Consider the following 18,455-nt stretch of genomic DNA (forward strand, 5'->3'; position numbering starts at 1 on the left):
AATTCTGGCTCAAGATATCATAGGCACACAAACATAACCCACAAGCTTCTTACTTTTCTTTTTCAATACCCCATAGTGTTCCCACATTTACCAAGATTGAGAGAAGATATATTTATTATTTTCCAACATCACTGAAATCATATTCTTTACTTTTTTCTTTCAGTGTTTTTTTTTTTTTTTCAGTGACATTGAATTACACAAATTTTTCTTTTTTTTTCTTTTCTTTCTTCTCAATCTTACAATTTTTTTTTCCTCTCACTATTTCGTCACACTAAATGTTTCTTTTTCCCCAAACTAATCATATAGCTTATGATATCATGGATAATCATGGTGAGAACAAAAATTAATAGTGTGGTTGCAAAATTTCAAATCAGTGGGTGAAAACACAACAAGTTAAGGCTCAAAAGGGTAACTAGGGATACACATTATGGTAGGCTTGAAAGGCTCAAACTATCCAACAAATGCCTAAGTCATATTCCAATTGAACACTATCAAGGATTTCGCCTCAAAAGAATAACCATGCAAGTTCTAAGCTATCCTGTCAATCTTACCACAAACCATAATAAAACAATTATAACAATTTTCACAACTTGAGTATTTGCAGAAAAACACAGGTTTCTAAGCATCCAAACTAATCCAAAGAGTTAACAAAATCAAGCACACAGTTATTTTACAGTTTCAGATCACATCACACTAATCAGCAGTGTACAACTATCGTCAAGCTTATTGCCATTCCTTAACTAAAGCAAAAAAAACTAAAATCAGAAAATTAAAATTGCAGAATTTAAAATTTTTAAGTCTCTCCCCCCAAACTAAATATTACATTGTCCCCAATGTATACAGTAATATGCAGAGAGAAGAAACTTACCTGAGACCCTTTCAGAAAGGGTTGGGTGGTGGCGGCTGGTCATAGGGATAGAACCGAGGAGGTTGTGCGAAATAGTTCGGGTCATCAATCCCTATATTCATTCTGTTGATAAGAGAGTTGAGTTGCTGAACTTGTCCCTCATCATGAATACTCCTTTGCACCATGTATTGTTGCATGTGGTTGTTCCGCTGAATTATATAACTCAGCTGTGCATGAGTGTATTGTGTTGTAGGATCGATGGGCCCAGGCAATTGTAGTGGTTGCTCCTCTTCTTCTTCAACACTAGGCTCACGTTGCCGCCTACGTCCTTGCGGTGCATCAGGTGGTGGCTGGCCATAGGGGTGTGGCTCTTTCAGCCTGTTGACAAAGGCGATGTCCATCTTGCGAAGTGGCAACACCGTGTTGTCATACTCTAACTGGGGAACTTCATATGCCCCGCAGAGTTCTGTGATAACTCATGCCAAACCAAAACCACCTCCCGTGGCTCCTTGCACGATCTGCTCAATGCTTTGCCTTATGACTTGTCCAATATTAATGTTGTACCCCTTCATTATGGCGTACACATATTTCAGGCGATCCATTTGGATATCGGAAAAATGCTTGTTGGGCACTAACCGAGCACTCACAAAGTACAGCCATGTTTTTGCCACCGGGTTCAGCTCACACCGGTATAGAATATTGGGCGACCCCTCGGTGCCATCATTGTCATGGAACCTCAACCCATGAAATCCCACTGTCTCTGCCACATCCACCATATCAAACTGCTCTTCCTCCTCAATAATTCGGAGGCGTTGTTCCTCCCTAGTATAATCTGGGACAGAGAACATCACATTGAATGCATCAGCAGTGGCGGGAACTTTCTTTCCACGCACCTTCACTTCCCCATTCCGGCGGTCGGGCCAATTCGCAAGGAATTCACAGGCCATAGTAACATTAGCCCGACCCCGAGTATCTACAAAGCTTCCCCACTTCATTCTTTCAATTTGAGTTCTGATTGTTTCAAACCGAGGTTGGCGCCTTAATGGATTTTCCGGGAATTCAATACCCCGATCTTCAATATAAGCCCTATTCTTTAACCTCACGAAGCGATTGTGGGCCTCGATATTTCCAAAGCGGGTTCTATCAAAACCCGTTGGTGGAGGGTTTGAAGACGAACCTTCCTCAACATTCCTAGTCCTCTTTGGTGCCATTTTTTTTTTCATTTTTTTTAGAATTTTTTTTTCGAAACTTTTTTTCTAAAACTTTTTCTTTTTTTTTTTCTAAAAAAAAAAAATTGGGCAGCAATTCCCCTTAAATTTTCTCAATCCCAAAAATAAAAATTCACTCAAACAATATTCTTAAACACTCAATACCACAATACAATAATAACAACCCAATATCATCAATATTTTTGCACCACACACATTTATATCACTCAAAATCTAAAAAAAATTAATCAAATTCTTTAAAGAATGAAGAAAGTGATACTTACAAACCCGAAAAAGCTTCACTCCACCTCCATTGTTGAATGTTCTTGAAAGCTTGAGGTTGAAGTTGAAAACAATGGTGATTTTTGGATTTGGGTTATTTTTGGTGTGGGTTTTGATGATATGTGTAGATTGTTGAGTGAAATCGGGTTTTTGAATAGATTGGGTTTAAGAAATTTGAGAAAAGATGAAAAGATTGAAGATTGGAGATGAAAAATTGAATTTTTGAGATGGAAAAAGGGTAGGGTCGGTTGAGAGGATTTGAAATTTGAATTTTGTTGGTGTAGGGTTGAATGAGGGAGAAAGTGTGAATTTATAGAAATTTTGGTGAGCAAGTCGCGACTTGGCCTAAGGCTAGTCGCGACTAGCTTACGATAAAATTTCCTGCCTCTCTGGAAAATCAGGAAGTCGCGACTGAGGTCACGACTTGGAAAATAGGTCGCGACTAGGCTAAAGGCTAGTCGCGACTACTGGGCTCCAGGTCGAATTTTTTTTTTCACGATTCAATTAAAAAGAAATAATGTCTGGTACTAATCTAAAAATTGAAAATATTAGCAATACTAAAGCATACTAAAACATAATCAAAAATCTAACAAAAAATACTTGGGTTGCCTCTCAGAAGCGCTGTCTTTATCGTCATACAGCTGGACGCTGAGCCTTGCACTTCAAAGTGGCGCCAAGATCATGGCGGACTTGGCTTGGTCAAACTGACCTCCCAAGTAGAGCTTTAAACGCTGTCCATTAACTTTGAAAGTTGTTGGACTTTCACCTTTTAACTCCACCCCTCCATAAGGAAACACCTTGACCACCGTGAATGGTCCCGACCACCTTGATTTCAACTTTCCAGGAAACAGTTTCAGCCTTGAATTAAAGAGTAACACTTGCTGCCCTGGTTGAAACTCTTTCCGTACTAGACCTTGATCGTGCCACTTTTTAGTTCTCTCCTTGTATATCTTTGCGTTTTCATAGGCTTCGTTCCGAAACTCATCTAGCTCATTCAGCTTTAACAGTCTTTTCTCCCCTGCAGCTTTTAGTTCCATGTTAAGAGTCTTCATGGCCCAAAAAGCTCTATGCTCTAACTCCACCAGTAAATGACAAGCCTTTCCAAACACCAACCGATATGGGGACATGCCAATCGGTGTTTTGAAAGCAGTTTTGTATGCCCACAATGCGTCATCTAATTTTCTTGACCAATCTTTCCTTGATCTTTGCACTGTTTTCTCTAGAATCATCTTAATCTGCCGATTAGAAATTTCAGCTTGGCCATTACTTTGGGGATGGTATGGTAAAACAGTTCGATGTCGGACACCATATCTTGAAAGAAGTGCTTCAAACTGCTTGTTACAGAAGTGACTCCCTTCATCGCTTACTATTGCTCGAGGAGTACCAAACCGAGTAAAAATGTTCTTTTGTAAGAAGCGGAGAACTGTCTTTCCATCATTTTGAGGTGTAGCTGAAGCTTCGACCCATTTAGACACATAATCAACAGCCAAAAGAATGTACTGATTGCTAAAGGATGAAGGAAAAGGACCCATAAAGTCTATTCCCCACACATCAAACAATTCAACTTCTAAAATTCCTGTTAAAGGCATCTCGTTTCTTCTTGAGATATTACCTGTTCGTTGACAACAATCACATGCCTTTACAAAAGTAGTAGCATCCTTGAATAGCGTTGGCCAAAAGAATCCACTTTGCAACACCTTTGCAGCTGTTCTATTTCCACTAAAATGTCCCCCACATGGTAAAGCATGACAGTGATTTAGGATAGAATACATCTCCTCTTCAGGCACACATCTCCTTATTATCTGATCAGCGCAGTGCTTGTAGAGGATTGGTTCTTCCCAATAGTAATGTTTCACCTCAGAAAATAATTTCTTCAATTGTTGACGCGAAAGCTCGGGCGGAGTTATTTTTGCAGCCAAGAAATTAACATAGTCAGTGTACCACGGTACCATCAGGTTTTCCCTCACACTAAAGAGTTGTTCATCAGGAAATTGCTCATTTATTTGTACCTCCTTTGTATTCTGACTCTCTTCCAGCTCTAATCTTGACAAGTGGTCTGCTACCAGGTTTTCGGTGCCATTTTTATCTTTTATCTCTAAGTCAAACTCTTGAAGTAGGAGTACCCACCGAATCAGTCTTGGTTTTGCATCCTTTTTGGTCATAAGGTATTTGATTGCTGAATGATCTGTGTAGACAATTACCTTATTTCCAATCAGGTAGGGTCGAAATTTGTCACAAGCAAACACTATTGCCAACATTTCTTTCTCTGTAGTGGCGTAATTTAATTGAGCATCATTCAGAGTTGTACTAGCATAGTAGATTGTGTGGAATACTCTGTCAACTCTCTGACCCAAAACCGCTCCAATGGCATAGTCACTTGCGTCACACATCAATTCAAACGGCAATTCCCAATTTGGTGAAGTTACTATCGGTGCTGTAATCAATTTCTCCTTTAAAATCTTGAAAGCTTTTAAACAATCTTCTCCGAACTCAAATGGAACACCATTTACAAGTAAGCTAGATAAAGGTTTTGAGATTTTGGAGAAGTCCTTGATAAATATGCGGTAGAAGCCAGCATGTCCTAGGAAACTCCTCACTCCTTTTACAGAAACTGGAGGTGGCAAATTTTCTATTGTTGAAACATTAGCCTTATCCACCTCAATTCCTGCCTTTGAAATTTTGTGCCCAAGAACAATTCCTTCTGTTACCATAAAGTGGCACTTCTCCCAGTTTAACACCAAGTTAGACTTCTCGCACCTTGTTAGCACTTTTTCCAGATTTTCCAAACAATGATCAAAGGAAGACCCAAACACTGAGAAATCATCCATAAAAATTTCAATACAAGATTCAATCAAATCTGAAAAGATAGCCATCATACACCTTTGAAAAGTAGCAGGGGCGTTGCACAAGCCGAAAGGCATTCTTCTGAAAGCAAAGGTACCGTAGGGACATGTGAAAGTAGTCTTCTCCTGATCTTCAGGTGCTATAGCTATCTGGTGGTATCCAGAATATCAATCAAAAAAACAGTAATATTCTTGCCCCGCCAATCTGTCTAGCATTTGATCAATGAAGGGCAAAGGGAAGTGATCTTTTCTTGTTGCTTTGTTGAGTTTCCTGTAATCGATGCAGATCCTCCAACCAGTGACTGTTCTTGTAGGAATCAACTCATTCTTTTCATTCTTGATCACCGTCATTCCACCTTTCTTCGGGACCACTTGCACCGGGCTAACCCAATTACTATCTGAAATAGGATAAGCAACTCCAGCATCCAACCACTTACTTCTTTTTTGACAACTTCTTTCATGGGTGGATTAAGTCTTCGTTGAGCATCAATTGTTGGTTTGGCATTGTCTTCCATGAGAATTCGATGCATCACTGTTGAAGGACTGATTCCTTTGACATCACCTAGTGTCCAAGCGATGGCCTTATCATGAGCTCGGAGTACCCTCAGAAGTCTATCAGTTTCCACATCAGAGAGATAACTGGCAGCTTTTTATCTTCACCCAAAAATTCATACCTCAAGTGACTAGGAAGCTGTTGGGTTTTATGCCCTAAATAAAACTCATTTCATATAATCAGATTTACTTATTAATAAAGATCAGAAATAACATTTTATGTTGCATGGTTCACATGATTTATTTCATGATTATATGTGTATATAATGTATGAATTCTTTTTAAGTCCAGAACATATGAGTTGGTTAAAGATTATAGTGTTGTCAGCACAGTGGAATATAATCTTTATTATATGTTCAAAAGTTGATTCCCTGATTTGTCAGAACACTGGATTTAGACTGACATGGTATAATCAGCGATAGGTATTCTTACACCTTGGAAAAGTGTTATGTCCTTTCCAGGACATTGGCAAAGTTTACCAGTATCGGATGTATGGAGTATACATTGGAATGGACCGATATTGAACTTTGAATTAGATTTTGAAACTTACCGTAAACATCTATTCAATTCAATATCATAAGTTGATCCTAGATCACATGATCGAAATCCTGATATGGTTAGGCTCAATTTCAAGAGTATTATTCGTGTTCTTTGATTTGTTAGTTAAGCCTAATCTTTAGTCTGGGCAATACGTACATTTTGGGAACACGGTAGTGCAATTGAGTGGGGGAGCGCTAACATAAATATGGAATCTATAGCTTCTATTTGGCAAATAGAAGTAAAGGATGATTTCCTTCGAGCTTAACCAAATGAAGATAAATGGTGGAGATCTCATTTCACTTAGGTGAAATATCATTTATACAGGGTTCAGTGTTTTAAGGATAAAATACATTGTAGGGTGTTACGGTAATTTAATCACATGTACGTGTAAATCATCTATATAGAGGATCATTGATCACATTAGGGTTATAACAATGGATAACTAATGACGTGTCTATATCGTGGAACATATAGAGCGTTTCTATATGACTGAGAGTGCAATTCCAAGTTCTAAGTGTGGATTCAATGAGGAATTAATAAGTTAGGGAATTTACTTGGTAAATTCGGTTCGACTTATTGGAAGCTCGGTTATATAGACCCATGGTCCCCATACTAGTTGAGGCCATACTGCTTGTAAGACTCAGTTAATTGATTTTAATTAATCAATTATAATTCTAAAAGTTAGACTATGTCTACTTTATGAATTCTCACAGTTTAAGGATGAAATCGTAAAGAAAAGGGTTTCTAGGTTTAATTATTAATTAAGAGACTTTGTATGTCTAATTAATAATTATTTTAAATGACAATATTATTTAATAATCTATTTTAGTTATTAAATAATTAGTTTTGGCATTTAAATGATTAGAATTGGAAAAATGGCATTTTTGGAGAAATTGAAATAAAATTGAGGAAACTGCAAAATCCAAGTGAGGCCCATATTCCCTCTATGGCCGAAGCACTCCCTTTGTGTTTCCCAATTATTATTTTATTTTTTAATTGTCATGTAATTGCTAATCAAAGCCTAGCTATAATAGGAAAGTGGTGAATCACACTAAATAAGGCAGTTAATCAATTACACAGTAAAAGAGGAAACTGTTTTATTTGGAAAGTTGTGCCCCTTCTCCCTATATATAGCAGCCCTTGTTCTCTTCTCTTGAACATCATAAGCTATCAGCCACGAAATTAAGAGAGAAAAAGAGAGAGAATTTTCGAAATCCTTGTGAGATGAGTAGTGCCCACACACATCAAGTGGTATCTCAATCATAGTATGGAAGACTATGGAATTTCTGCATCAAAGGAGGAGAAAAGAAGATCCAGGTTCAGATCTTGGTGATGCTCTGCTACAGAAAGGAATCAAGGGCTAGAGATCTGAATGGAAGGAGTCATATTATTCCGCTGCACCCACTGTAAGGTTTTCTAACTTTATATGTGTTTATTTTCATTGTTTTAGAATTCATATTAGGTTGTTAATCCAACATACTTGTTAGTAAATCTAGATCCTGGTAAAATAATTTCCAACAACTGGCACCAGAGCCATGGTAATGATTTACTTTCATGTAATATGAATTAAAACGATGATTGCATGTTTCTGTGTTGATTTGGATGGTTTCATGTTGGTTTATGTGTTAGTTGATGAATGTATATGTTGTACAGTTTCGTTTTCCATGAAAAATATTTTTTCAATTTTTGAAAATATTTTATTTGGATTCCTTGTGAAAAATTAAGCAATTTTGTTTTGTACGGAACTCGATTCCGATAAAAATTGAGAAAGATATGAATTTTGGAAAATCGGGATTCAAAGCTATCAAGGGTGGTGCTCATGCGCACCAGACCCTCGGATCAGCCTCCCCATTCGCGCGCGTACCTCGGTCCATCACCCTGCAGCTGACCGAGTTTTCTCGGTCAGGCACCCTGCAGGCGCCGAGCTTCCTCGGTGTGAGCACCCCATCCGCGCGCGTGACAGGCTGCTAGCAGCCTCTCCTCGGGCCGGCATGCAGCCATCGGGCCGTTTTCCCAAATTGCGAATTTTTGGGGTTTTTTTCCCAAAAATCCAATTTTTTCATGGGATTGTTTCCCAAAATTCATTTTTCCAATTTTAAATATTTCTAAATTGAAATGTTTCCAATTTTAGATATTTTCAATTTGGAATTTTTCCAATTTTAAATATTTCTATTTTGGATTGTTTCCAATTTTTAAATATTTCCTATTATGGTCAGATTTAAAAATTTGTTAACTTCTTTAATATTTATTTATTATTTAATTATAAGATTAGATATTTTGATATTTAAGATATTTTAAATTAAAAGATAACTTTGTCTTTTTATTTAAAATATTATATTAAAATTATCTTATATGGCAAATTAAATAATTAATAAATTTGAAATTAACATAGATATTTTTATAGATATACTTACCATAATGTTTTCAAATTCAAAAATTTGTTATTTTGTTAAATATTTGATTATTTATAAATTATAAGTTTAAAAATGATATTTTTTCTATATATATCATTTTTTCCTTATTAGAAATTTATAAATCATATCTTAAATATTTAAATAACATAGATATTTTTGTAGAGATTTGAATATTGCTTAATTTGAGATATTTTGACATATAATTATGGTAATTATTATTCAACCAAATCTATTTTAGAATTGGTTTATTTTATTAAATTATAAGATCTGAAAGTGATATTGGAGATTCTTTCCTTTCAAATCATTGATCTTATTAGATATTTAATTTGATTCAAATAAACCTAGATATTTTAAAATTAGTTTCCTTTATTTGGTTAGTTTAAGAATAATAATTTAATTATATTAATATCTTGATTCACATCTGTTACATGAACAATGTTTGTTAATTTATATTGTTTATTCAAAACTTTTTAACAAACCTATTATTTATCTGATCTAAATTGCTATGATTAACTTGTTGACAGATCATGATCCATTGATCTGATTTTAATCATAGTCCAATTGACGATAGGTCTTATAAATAATTTGTAATAGGTAAATTTTGTACTTCTTTCATCTGTGTAAACCTAGTAACATGATAGGGTCCATCCAAATCATTTGACCTGTGTGAGCCTATATGTTTGCTTTTGGGCTTAGATACATATAGGGAGCCCATTTAAGTTTTTACTAAGTAAATGGACTAGGTTGCTAAAATAAATTTTGACATAAGAAAATTTATTTAGGCCCAATTAGATTTGGGCTTATTCAATGAATAACAATTGATTATTTTAAGGTTAAATTCCTCTCTTTTGGGCCTTGTGTGAGAGTTGGGGGCCATAGAAGTGGGTACGACATACTGAACCCAGCTCCCCCTCACATGAACTACCCCAATTGTGAAGGCCCATTTGCCTTATTTAAATAATTGTATTAGGTTAATTATATTAGTCTAACCTAATTAAAATTGAATTAGCAACATAATTAACTTTTAAAATATATGAAATTTATTTTTCATTGTAATATTTTAAAGTTAATTTTAGAAAAACACTTAGTCAATGATATATTCTAGATAGTTATTTCTAGTACTAGTTATTATTTCTAATATTAAATAGGAAAATATCATTGAATGTGAAATTAATTGTCTCTTAATTAATTTTGGTACAATCTAAGTTTAATATATTTTCCTAGTATTAAACTAGAATTAATAATTAAGTTTCCTCTTTACTTAATTATTTATTTCTTGAATTTAATACATTTAATTAAATTGAAAATTTCAATATCTAAGTTGATTTTAATCATGATACTTTAATATTGTTATTTTCATGTTATTTAATTAAAGTTGAAAATTATTTTAAGTTTGGAATCTTATTTCAGAATAACTTAAGTTTGAATAATTTTCAGAATATATTTTATTTTATTTTATTAATCATTTCCCAAAATTTTGAAATTACATTTCTTTAATGTAGAAATTTCGAATTTTATTTGAAAAATAGATTAAAGTTGAAAATTATTTATTTAATTTTGGACCAACTTAAATCAGTGACTTTTTCATTTGATGGTTAATTAAAATAAATAAACTAAAATATATAATAATTAGAAATTGAATTAATTAGTCTATGAAAAGTCTAGATAGATATTATCTGTTTTGCTTGAAGTATTTTTCTAGTGTATTTAATTAAATAGAAAATTAATATTTAAGTTGATTTTTTAATCATGATACTTAAATATTTGAAATTTTTCTTAGATATTTAATTAAATAGGGAAAATATATTTTTTGTTGAAAATTAATTTTTATTAATTTTGGGCCAACATAAAATTAGAGTAATTTTCCAGGATTTATTTTATTTTATTTTATTTTAAAGCATTTTCGAAAATGCAATATATATTTATAGAAAATTAAATTTGAGTTGTAAATTAATTCAAATTAATTTTGAAACAACTTAAATTGAATATTTTTCTAAATATTTATGGAAATTATTACTAAGATGGAAATAATTCACGTTATTTATCCATCTAAGTATAATTTATAAATATTAAATTAAAATTTATATTTGGAATTTTTCATTCTAAATTGGAAATTTTAATTAAATAAATATATATTTAAAATAAATGGATTAAAATAAATATTAGAAGAAAATACAACCCTTCATTAAATAATGAGCTTTATTATTATAAGGATATTCGATCTCCATTGTTGGTTTTACATAGCTATTGTTTTAGTGAGTAATCCTCCCTAATGGAGGAACGTTCATTAGCAAGTTAGCACCGTTTAATCTCGAAAGATAAGTAATCTTGTAAGTTTTTTTTTATATAGTTTATGCTCACCCTAATGGTGGCGACTGTATAAGACTTGCAAGAATATGAAACAATGGTGGAACCCCATAAGATAGAATAGCCTTGACTCTCGCCTAAACGGGACAACGCGGATTCACATCTTGATCGAATAAAAGGTTGCTAGAATGTTTGACATTTTAGATGAGCTGACAACTCTATTCAATGAATGGTAGCTTTGACTCTCGCCTAAACGGGACACTAATATCAGTTTGTTGAAAACCTTGGAAATTATTTAGGATTGTATGTTTTAGTATTTTCACTTGTCATTCCTACTTGCTATGGGCTTGATAATTTCTGAATTGTGTATGAATTTGTATTGAACCATGTTATTTTCTGTTATTAAATTGTAGTTTAATTTCGAATCTTCATTGTTGGTCTAACTTGATTTGTTTTTCTAATGAGATAAATCCCTAATGGATTTTCACCATTAGACTAACATAATAGTGTTAGATCTCGAAAGATAAATATTGTATATGCAACATCTAGCTGTTGATCAATTGATGACACCTGAGACTAGTGTTTTACAATATGAAACAAGAAGATTGTATAAATAAGGTTACTTTGACTCTCGCTAATCGGAGCATCATTGGATTCTTATTTAAAACGAAATTATCCTAATTCCTCTTAGCTTATTCATTTCGAATCAGCTTAATGACATATCATTGGATGAATGGTCTATAAATCATATAAAGTCTTATTTTCTCTTAAGAAATTAGATGACGCATATGATTATATTCCCGGAATTCTATCCCTAAATGATATAAATCCTCAATCTTAGAAATCTCCTACTTGTATAGGCAAATCATAGAGTTAGATTAGTAGTAGTGGTCCAAGAAAGAATTACTAATTATACAGTTACACTTTCACAAGTGTTTCATAACCATTTTCTTTCAATGGATTTAAACTGTATGAGTTTAGTATTCTGTGACCAAAATCCACTTGCACTATTCTAAGAACTCTTTGATGTTGATGTAACTTAAGTCATCAAAAGATACAACCACATATTTTATAAATCTATGGCATTTGTATCTTGTTCATAGTGGTTTTGACAAGATCATTCTCTGCAAAGAGTTAATATGCCTATATCCACTGAAAGTATAATCATCTCATTCGCAGATAGATGTACATTCAGGGGTGGAAATGAGTTTTCGTTGTATTCTTAAAATGATCACTCTAAATTTTACCTTATCCAAAAAAAATTTGAAATGTTTAAAAATTTCATGAATTTCTAGCAATGGTAAGTGGTTAAAGATCTTGCGAACTGATAGGGGTGGAGAAAAAGTTAGTAGATATGCAGTTCAAAGATCATTAATTTGATTTTGAATAATATCCAAACTTACCTCCCCAGAAATTCGAGTTGCATATTGATGATTAGTTACTAGTCGTTGCCTAAATCCTTATATAATAAAATTTCAGAATGATGTAATGGTTGTACACTTAATGTAAATCATTACTAGATTCATGGATGACCTAATCGAAATCTTAAGAAAAGCTAGAACTGCTAACCCTGGTTTGCATGTTTGTTAGCTATTCTAAGTGATTAGGGGTGGAGCATCCCATAGTCATTAGACAAGAAAGTGTTTGTTTAAACAAATACTACTTTTCTAAGAAAATAACTAAGTCTGAAAATAAAGTAGCAAATAAAGGAGATATTTTTTCTTGATTCCAAAAGTGTTCTATCATCTTATTTTACAAGATGATCCCACTGCCTCTGTTGTCTTAACACAACTGAAGAGGTCTATACCATTTCGTTTTCTTAGACATAGTTCACGGTACCTTGTTGTAGTGGGAGAGTTTCTAGGAACTCACCTTGTTATAACTTGGAAGACACTAGTGATTAAAATCCATTGTGAGTTTAAACAAGTAATGGATTGTCAAGATAAGAAACTAAGAAGAAAGCCAAGAGAACTATGGTTTGATCCATTCACATGGAGTAACCTAAAGTTTTCTATTACAAGGACATGAAAGGAAAATTTCGTTCATAAGTCTATTCAATGGACTTAACAAAATTTCCTGTTCCTAGTATTGTAGGTTTGAGTTTATCTAAACCTATGGCTTATGGTATACCTGGAAATTACTTACTCTAATGCAAGCAACTTACTTTAGTAAGATGCTAGAGCATTTTCTTTCCAATGACAATCTATAGAAGCTTCACAACTTCTAAGCATAGATTATATTTATCTAAGGAAAAGTTTCAACTATTCCAGAGAAGATAAAGCCATGAAAGAATTTCTTAAATCAACAGTGAGAGGTCTCAGATATGCTTTTGTATGCCTTAGACCAGACACCTGCTGTTGAGTGGGAGTAATGAGTAAGTATCAGATTAATCCAGGAGAAGAACATTGGAAGACAATCAAGTAAATTTTAAGATTAAGAAGAGGAACTATATGTTAGTCAATAAGGGTGTTTTTAAAACTCTTAGACTACACCACATCAGTTTTCGAGACTTGCCTGTGTGCTAGAAAGTTTGCTGATGAGATGGTGATTACTTTGGGGGTGGAGTAGTGATTTTGGAGAAGTGTAAAAAACCTATCTGAAATCTCTTGGTCTACCAGAAAGAGACTGAATGTTAAAAGTTGCAGGAAAGATACTTATTCAGTCTAAGGAAAGTTCTATACATTTGTGGCAGTGTTCCAACTTGCCTTCACTACTAGGGTTACTTCCTGAATAACGAAAGAGTAGTTGCCCAAAAGTATAGAATCCAGTATCCCAAAAGAGTAGACATATAGAGAGGAATTTCACATTATCAAGGATTTTGTGATTAAGGAAGAGTAATGGTTGAGAAGAGGTTGTGTTTAATTCAACCTGTCAGATCCCATTACGAGGAGTTTACTACTATTACACTTGATTGGTATATCAAGGTGTTAATGATTATTTGAAATGCACTTTTTGTTTTATATTAGTGCAAGTGGGAGTTTGTTGGGTTTTATGCCCTAAATAAAACTCATTTCATATAATCAGATTTACTTATTAATAAAGATCAGAAATAACATTTTATGTTGCATGGTTCACATGATTTATTTCATGATTATATGTGTATATAATGTATGAATTCTTTTTAAGTCCAGAACATATGAGTTGGTTAAAGATTATAGTGTTGTCAGCACAGTGGAATATAATCTTTATTATATGTTCAAAAGTTGATTCCCTGATTTGTCAGAACACTGGATTTAGACTGACATGGTATAATCAGCGATAGGTATTCTTACACCTTGGAAAAGTGTTATGTCCTTTCCAGGACATTGGCAAAGTTTACCAGTATCGGATGTATGGAGTATACATTGGAATGGACCGATATTGAACTTTGAATTAGATTTTGAAACTTACCGTAAACATCTATTCAATTCAATATCATAAGTTGATCCTAGATCACATGATCGAAATCCTGATATGGTTAGGCTCAATTTCAAGAGTATTATTCGTGTTCTTTGATTTGTTAGTTAAGCCTAATCTTTACTCTGGGCAATACGTACATTTTTGGAACACGGCAGTGCAATTGAGTGGGGGAGCGCTAACATAAATATGGAATCTATAGCTTCTATTTGGCAAATAGAAGTAAAGGATGATTTCCTTCGAGCTTAACCAAACAAAGATAAATGGTGGAGATCTCATTTCACTTAGGTGAAATATCATTTATACAGGGTTAAGTGTTTTAAGGATAAAATACATTGTAGGGTGTTACGGTAATTTAATCCTGTACAGTGTAAATCATCTATATAGAGGATCATTGATCACATTAGGGTTATAACAATGGATAACTAATGACGTGTCTATATCGTGGAACATATAGAGCGTTTCTATATGACTGAGAGTGCAATTCCAAGTTCTAAGTGTGGATTCAATGAGGAATTAATAAGTTAGGGAATTTACTTGGTAAATTCGGTTCGACTTATTGGAAGCTCGGTTATATAGACCCATGGTCCCCATACTAGTTGAGGCCATACTGCTTGTAAGACTCAGTTAATTGATTTTAATTAATCAATTATAATTCTAAAAGTTAGACTATGTCTACTTTATGAATTCTCACAGTTTAAGGATGAAATCGTAAAGAAAAGGGTTTCTAGGTTTAATTATTAATTAAGAGACTTTGTATGTCTAATTAATAATTATTTTAAATGACAATATTATTTAATAATCTATTTTAGTTATTAAATAATTAGTTTTGGCATTTAAATGATTAGAATTGGAAAAATGGCATTTTTGGAGAAATTGAAATAAAATTGAGGAAACTGCAAAATCCAAGTGAGGCCCATATTCCCTCTATGGCCGAAGCACTCCCTTTGTGTTTCCCAATTATTATTTTATTTTTTAATTGTCATGTAATTGCTAATCAAAGCCTAGCTATAATAGGAAAGTGGTGAATCACACTAAATAAGGCAGTTAATCAATTACACTGTAAAAGAGGAAACTGTTTTATTTGGAAAGTTGTGCTCTCCCTTCTCCCTATATATAGCAGCCCTTGTTCTCTTCTCTTGAACATCATAAGCTATCAGCCACGAAATTAAGAGAGAAAAAGAGAGAGAATTTTCGAAATCCTTGTGAGATGAGTAGTGCCCACACACATCAAGTGGTATCTCAATCATAGTATGGAAGACTATGGAATTTCTGCATCAAAGGAGGAGAAAAGAAGATCCAGGTTCAGATCTTGGTGATGCTCTGCTACAGAAAGGAATCAAGGGCTAGAGATTTGAACGGAAGGAGTCATATTATTCCGCTGCACCCACTGTAAGGTTTTCTAACTTTATATGTGTTTATTTTCATTGTTTTAGAATTCATATTAGGTTGTTAATCCAACATACTTGTTAGTAAATCTAGATCCTGGTAAAATAATTTCCAACAGAAGCACCTTCAATTCAAGTTCTGGAGGCTTTTCAGTAGATGGCTTTAGCTCTTTTGGAACTGCTCCCAATTCCTCAAAATATCTTCTGTTCAAGGGCCCATAGGAATCAAGCCACTTCACATACCCCATGACCTCTTGTCCTTCTTGCTCCGTCAATTCATCTTCAGTTAGACTTAGTTCAAGAGGATCATCTAGCAGCTTTTTCTCACTAACCATTTCATCAATCAAGTCAATGAAGAAACAGTTATCACTTGCCTTTGGGTACGTCATAGCCTTTAGCACATTAAAGACCACTTCTTCTCCTTGGACTCTCAGCTTTAATTCACCCTTCTGAACATCGATCAAGGCTTGGCCAGTTGCCAAGAATGGTCTCCCAAGAATAATTGGGACATTGCTATCTTCTTCCATATCCAAAAGGATGAAATCAGCTGGAAAGATGAACTTGTCAACCTTAACTAACACATCCTCAATGACTCCTCTAGGATGGGCTAGTGATCGGTCGGCCAATTGGAGAGTTACTGTTGTTGGCTTTGCTTCACCCAGCTGCAATCTTTTAAACACCGATAGAGGCATCAAGTTAATGCTGGCTCCCAAGTCACAAAGTGCATTTATTCCCTCAATTTTCCCAATAGTACAAGGAATAGTGAAACTCCCTGGATCTCTGAGTTTAGGAGGGAGTTTCTTCTGTAGGATGGCGCTGCACTCTTCAGTTAGAGCCACTGTCTCATAATCCTCCATCTTTCTCTTCTTTGACAGGATTTCCTTCATAAACTTCACATAACTTGGCATCTGCTCTAAAGCTTCAAAGAAAGGGAATGTTAATGTGAAGTCTTTTGAAAACTTCCAGGAATTTGGTGAACTGCTTGTCTAAGCTTGACTTTCTAAGCCTTTGAGGGTATGGTATTTTTACATGGTGATCACTATTGGTTGGTGGAGACTGCTGTGGTTGTGTTTGACTATCAGTAGCCTTTGTTGAAGTGGGTGTTGGGGTTGACATTAGTTGCTCTTCATTCTCCTTTTCTCCATTCACTAGTTGTGGCATTTCAGGACCATCATAATTTTTACCGCTTCTCAGGGTAATTGCCTTACAGTTTTCCTTGGGGTTTACTTCAGTTGTGCTAGGCAAATTCCCTTGAGGACGGGTTGCTACTTGAGTTGCTAGTTGGCCCATCTGTGTCTGCAGGTCTTTGATTGAAGATCTAGTTTCAGTCATGAATTGAAGCAATAAATCTGTCTGCAAACTAGAATTTCCACCAGAGGTTTGTTGCTGATTAAACCGTTGATTCTGATTCTGGTTCTGATTTCGTTGTCGATAGAACCCCTTTGTTTCTTCGGTTATTACCCTGGTTGAACCCATAGTTGTTGTTGTTGTTCTGTGAATAGTTTCCAATGGCTTTAGCTTCATCCATTGGCAAATCATCCACATCAGCTTGACATTCTGAAAAGTGATGGCTTCCCCCACATAACTCACACACAACTTGGGCTTGTTTAGCTTGCCCTGCAATTATCTTTGTCAATGCCTCAACTTGTGCTGTCAACTTTGTGATGGCATCAACCTCTAACACACCAGCTACCCTCTTTGATTGACTCCTTTCAGTTGGCCACTGCTGATTGTTTAGAGCCATCTCCTCCAATAGATCATAAGCCTCATTAGCACTCTTCCTCATAAAGGCTCCTCCAGCTGCTGCATCTATTAAAGTTCTTGTGTTTCCTACCAACCCATTGTAGAAGTTGTGGACCAGCATCCACTTCTCTATACCATGATGAGGGCACTTTCTGATTAGATCTTTAAACCTCTCCCAAGCCTCATGGAGAGATTCATTATCTTGTTGGCAGAAGTTATTAATTTCTCCTCTCAGCTTTGCAGACTTGGCTGGAGGAAAGAACTTTGACAAGAATTTCGTTGCCAGATCATTCCAGGTGGCGATAGAGTTGGGTGGCAAGGAGTTTAGCCAAGTCTTGGCTCGTTCTCTAAGAGAGAATGGGAACAGTCTCATTCGAATAGCATCATCACTAACTCCATTAACTTTAAAAGTTTCACAAAGTTCCATGAAGTTAGAGAGATGCAGGTTAGGATCTTCAGAAGGGAGGCCACCAAACTGAACTGAAGACTGCACCATTTGAAGTATGGCAGGTTTGATCTCAAAGTTATTTGCATCCACTGCCGGTGGCCTGATACACGACTGCACTCCCGTCAGAGTAGGGAGAATGTAATCTCTCAAGCTGCGGCCATTAGCTTGATCTTCTACTGCGCCACCATTATTACCGTTATTGCCTCCATTGTTTGCAGCATTAGCAGCCATGATTTCTGAAGTTTCAGCAGTTGCTGAAACTCCCTCCTGCCTCTTGTGAGGTCGAACCACAGGGAATTGGATTAAGTACTACTAAACTATACTTATGATTCTATTTGGTAAAATAATAAGTTTGCAATTTAAAAGTAAATAACTCAGAAAATTAAAGAGAAAATAGACGACGATTAATCAAGATGAGAGATTAGGGAGGTGAATCCTGTTGATAAGCTACCTATGTTAATACCTAATTGCTATCCTTATCTCAATG

The 18,455-nt window shown here is 34.8% G+C and overlaps 1 non-coding gene across 1 annotated transcript; it reads left to right on the top strand.

Moving 5' to 3' along the window:
• Nucleotides 1–17,651: 17,651 nt before the first annotated feature.
• Nucleotides 17,652–17,758, top strand: LOC133037609 (small nucleolar RNA R71). The gene has a single exon (XR_009687701.1). It is a non-coding gene; the product is annotated as a small nucleolar RNA R71 (small nucleolar RNA).
• Nucleotides 17,759–18,455: the final 697 nt, after the last annotated feature.

Source organism: Cannabis sativa, chromosome 4 (genome assembly GCF_029168945.1).
Source record: "Cannabis sativa cultivar Pink pepper isolate KNU-18-1 chromosome 4, ASM2916894v1, whole genome shotgun sequence".
Lineage (NCBI taxonomy): Eukaryota > Viridiplantae > Streptophyta > Magnoliopsida > Rosales > Cannabaceae > Cannabis > Cannabis sativa.